The sequence below is a fragment of the Cyprinodon variegatus genome, unplaced genomic scaffold (genome assembly GCF_000732505.1).
Source record: "Cyprinodon variegatus isolate N-32 unplaced genomic scaffold, C_variegatus-1.0 Scaffold24, whole genome shotgun sequence".
NCBI lineage: Eukaryota > Metazoa > Chordata > Actinopteri > Cyprinodontiformes > Cyprinodontidae > Cyprinodon > Cyprinodon variegatus.
Window position 1 is genome coordinate 1,792,124 of NW_015150477.1, and position 5,219 is coordinate 1,797,342.

Below are 5,219 nucleotides of genomic sequence, written 5' to 3' on the forward strand. Positions count from 1 at the left end.
ATATAAAAACAAAAGTCTAATCAACCTAAACTTTCGCGACCCCCATTCAGTACCTCCATGGACCCCCTAGGGGTTGCGCTCCCCTGTTGAAGACCTCTGCTATATGCAATACATAGTATATAGCTATATACTATATACACAGTAGACTGGAGGTGCTATGATGGTGTAGCTTGTTGGTCCTGAAGGAGGTAGAGAGGCAGAGTCAGTGACGGGGGTCTCTGGGCCTCCTGGATAAGGCTGGTAGCGGATGGGGAGAATGTGAGGTTTTGGTCCCAATGGACCAAGTCTGCTATAAAGTCCTGAATTAATGTGAAATCTAAAGGGTTTTTTTTTAAGAGAAAGAAATGATCCTGTTCACTAAAGTCCTCCATCTTCTTGTGCCTCTGCTTGTTTAGGATTGAAAGCAAACTCAGCCAACCTGGGTACACCTACTCCTGCGTGGGGGCTTTCCATCACGGAAAAGTAGAAAACATTGCCAACGACCAGAGCAACCGGACCACCCCCAGCTTCACCGACACAGAGAGGCTGATCGGGGGCGCGGCTCTGAATCCAAGCAACACGGTGTTTTATGCCAAGAGGCTGATCGGTGGTGCAGGCCAACATGAAGCACTGGCCCTTCAAGGTGTTTTCAAAAGGTGGATCTGTGCTCGGATCTGTTCAGGGGAACCCTGGAGCTGGTAGAGAAAGCTCTGAGGGACGCCAAGATGGACAAGGGTCAGATCCATGACGTAGCGCTGGTGGGGGGCTTTACCCGAATCCCCAAGATCCAGAAACTGCTGCAGGACTTCTTCAACGGCCGAGAGCTGAACAAGAGCATCAACCCGGATGAGGCGGTGGTTACGGTGCCGCTGTCCAGGTCGCCATCTTGATGGGAGACACTTCTGGGAACGTTCAGGACCTGCTGCTGCTGGACGTGGCTCCTCTGAGTCCCGCAGATCGAAGTCACCTTCAGCATCGACAGCAACGGCAATCTGAACGTGTCCACTGTGGAAAAGAGCCCCGGCAAAGAGAACAAGATCACCATCAATAAACAATAAGGGTCGACTGAGCAAAGAGATCGAGAGGATGGTGCAGGACGCTGAGAAGTACAAAGCCGAGGACAAGCTGCAGAGGGACAAAATAGCTGCCAAGAACTCCCTGCAGTCCTACGCTTTCAACATGAACAGCAGCGAGGAGGACGAGACGAAGTTGATAGACAAGTGTAACGAGATCCTCAGGTGGCTGGAGAACAACCAGCTGGCCGACAAAGACGAGTACCAACACCAACAGAAAGAGCTGAAAAAGCTCTGCAACCCCATTATTAGCAAGCTGTACCGAGGGGGGGGATGCCCACTGGAGGTAGGACCCAACAATCAGGGGCCCAGTAGGTGGACTGATGGGGTCCTTCATGGGGACTCGTCTCCTGGACTGTTTGGGGTTCTACTGGACCTGTTAGGACCTGGGACTCCTCTCACACTAAACACAGGCTGGTTTCTATGCCTTGCTTGTAAATATCTCAGATTTGTTGATGGTTTTTTTGTGTATGGATGTATAGTGTATAAAAACGTAACTTCCCATAATGCTGTGTGTTTAGGCGGGGCTGCGTAAGGTAAGGTCCCCCCATTAAAGGAGCGCCGTACCACCGCAGCACGGATAGTCTACCTGTATTACTATGCAGAGGTTTAATAAAACCATCTTCATCTCCGCCTCCATCTATTTGTGTGCGTGACCTCACATGACCTCANGTTCAGGACCTGCTGCTGCTGGACGTGGCTCCTCTGAGTCCCGCAGATCGAAGTCACCTTCAGCATCGACAGCAACGGCAATCTGAACGTGTCCACTGTGGAAAAGAGCCCCGGCAAAGAGAACAAGATCACCATCAATAAACAATAAGGGTCGACTGAGCAAAGAGATCGAGAGGATGGTGCAGGACGCTGAGAAGTACAAAGCCGAGGACAAGCTGCAGAGGGACAAAATAGCTGCCAAGAACTCCCTGCAGTCCTACGCTTTCAACATGAACAGCAGCGAGGAGGACGAGACGAAGTTGATAGACAAGTGTAACGAGATCCTCAGGTGGCTGGAGAACAACCAGCTGGCCGACAAAGACGAGTACCAACACCAACAGAAAGAGCTGAAAAAGCTCTGCAACCCCATTATTAGCAAGCTGTACCGAGGGGGGGGATGCCCACTGGAGGTAGGACCCAACAATCAGGGGCCCAGTAGGTGGACTGATGGGGTCCTTCATGGGGACTCGTCTCCTGGACTGTTTGGGGTTCTACTGGACCTGTTAGGACCTGGGACTCCTCTCACACTAAACACAGGCTGGTTTCTATGCCTTGCTTGTAAATATCTCAGATCTGTTGAGGTTTTTTTTATGGATGTATAGTGTATAAAAACGTAACTTCCCATAATGCTGTGTGTTTAGGCGGGGCTGCGTAAGGTAAGGTCCCCCCATTAAAGGAGCGCCGTACCACCGCAGCACGGATAGTCTACCTGTATTACTATGCAGAGGTTTAATAAAACCATCTTCATCTCCGCCTCCATCTATTTGTGTGCGTGACCTCACATGACCTCACTCAGACACTGATGTTTTCTGATCGAGTTCATCACGAAAACCTCTCATGCGAAAATGGTGCAACTTTTAAACATTTTATGTTTCTAAATATTTGACATTGAATGTTTTTATCTTAAAAATGCTGGACTTTATTAAAGATGAAGAAGACAGCCGAGACTCTGCTCTGTTTATTGCTCATTTTTAAAACCCTGACAACCATAAAGTTCATATTTTCTGAACACCTTTGAGATGATTTTTGTCTGAAATCAGGTGAACATAATGGAGAGGAGATTATTCCAGAACATAGAATTTATTACACAGTTTGAAGTAAGAGTTTATCCAGAGAAATGATCCTGATCTGAAACATGTTAGAGTGAAAAAAGAACCTTCTCTGGCCGCTAGGGGGCAGTGAACACACAAGACAGCAAAGAAACAGACAGGTGGGTAGAGAAGAGAAGCAACTGTTGGGCCTAAATTAGAGCAACATCACTTCAACATTTAATTACTAAAAGTAAAACAGTGGTGATCAGAGATTCAGAGAAAATGCTGCATCAGAACATCTGATTTAATGTTTAGAAAAAAGCAGACAGACTTTATTTACAGGTTTTGCTATTTTAAAGATTTAATTTATATTATTAAAAAACACGAATTCCTGCAGAAGAAACACATTTCCAAAAGGATTTTCAACATAAAACTCATGAAATATATCCTCCTTGTGAAAACTGCATCTATGTTAAGAAGCTCTGAGGCGATAACTGCTCAGATACTGAGAGCAGACAGAAATACGTCACTAGAATATTACTCAACTAGAAGGAAGAGGTGTGCTGCAGTAAAGCTACTCCTGATCGAACATTTTCTCTCCAAAATACAGCAGTAAATGTAACTGAGTTAAAGGATCTAGTTACTAGCAGCTTCTGAGCAGATTTTTCTGCAGTAGAAAGTAGCCATCTCAGAAATGACTTAAGGAAGATAAAATAAAAGAAATGTTTCTCCACTTCTAATGTTACGATCAGAACTTATTCTCAATATTGATATTTGACTAAACAAAAATCCAGTCGTTTGCAGATGTTTGTATTTTAACCAGTAAAATACAAACAAATTTAAAATTCCAAATAAAAAGTAAGAATTTTCTTTTTCTTAAATGCATTTTAATTACATTTATGAAACCAGTACTTTAGCAGTTAATGCATCATATTATGCATCATATCATAATACAATGCAGAATATTCCTAATTCTGATTTTCTCCAATTATACCAAGTCCTTATTCTCCATTCTAGTTCATCCTGAAGGTGATCAATAAGGTCAGGAAGGTCGCAGGAAGGTCGAGTTTCTCTACGCTGAACTATATCCACGTACAGCCGTGACAGTGGACGGCACGGCCGTGGCAGCCCCCACTTCCTCACCGCCGTATCTAGACACCCAGCTAGGGGTAAGGGTAGAATAACGTAGCGCAGACCACGCTTCAATACTGGGCATAAATCAGAAATATCTGCGACGAGCTCACTGCGACACGCTGCTGCAGGAGGAGAACCAGGCCTTAAAGGAATAGTACACCCAAAACATGATTAGCCTTCATTTTCTACTCACCCCCATGCTGAACAACACTCTGGAGTACTTTTTTGATATCTCAAATGCATCTGGAGATCTGGGAGGCTTCTTGCTGTCTGCTGACATTCAAATAATGGAGGTCTATGGCGCCCGAGACAGAAAGGTCCATAAAAGTCCACAAAAAACGTGTCAATATTCCTCCATACTGCTCGTCCAATGTATTCCAAGTGTCCTGAGTGGGTAGCATCCAGAATTTACTCGAAACGAAGTCATTTAGAATGTTTTTAGAGCATAAACAGTAGTGTATAGGATTTCCTGAAAGAGCGCACATGCGCGTTCAGGACGCTACGGAAGCCGGCAGACCAAACCAGATGAAAGTGCGCATTCAGCGTAGAAGAAGAAATGTGCTGTTTACCCGTGCAAATGTTGCGCCCTCTACTCCGATATCTTGGGAGAGGTACGTGGTTGCTTTTGAGTTAAAATGAATAATGGAGATGCTGCTGACGTCTTTACTCACTTTTTCTTTATTCAAAAGAACACCAAAAACTTTCTGCGCAAGCGCAAAACACAGTTCTCTGCTGGACAGAAGCAATCGATCTACAAACCATCGAACTCTTAAGAAATTGTAAATAGTGTACATAGTATGAATACTCTTAGTACTGTATTACCACTACTTTTTAACAATCATAACAAAATGATAATTATGAAATATGAATTATTTTTAACTCTTGTTTTTACTGTAATATCAGTCTTTTAAACCTGTGTATTTTAATTTGTATAAGGATAACTTTTAAAATATTTTAATAATTTTAACCTGTCACACAAAGAAAGAAACAACGAAAGAAAAAAGTCTGAGGACTTCAGTGTTGAGGAAGAGCATGAGTTCTTTGCTGAGCTGAATGCGCACTTTCATCTGGTTTGGTCTGCCGCGGTTTCCGTAGCGCCGTGAACGCGCTTTTAGGAAATCCTATACACTACTGTTTATGCTCTAAAAACATTCTAAATGACTTCGTTTCGAGTAAATTCTGGATGCTACCCACTCAGGACACTTGGAATACATTGGACGAGCAGTATGGAGGAATATTGACACGTTTTTGTGGACTTTTATGGACCTTTCTGTCTCGGGCACCATAGACC

The 5,219-nt window shown here is 44.2% G+C and overlaps 1 pseudogene; it reads left to right on the forward strand.

Moving 5' to 3' along the window:
- Positions 1 to 247: 247 nt before the first annotated feature.
- Positions 248 to 3,898, forward strand: LOC107096682 (annotated as a pseudogene).
- The last annotated feature ends 1,321 nt before the right edge of the window (positions 3,899 to 5,219 follow it).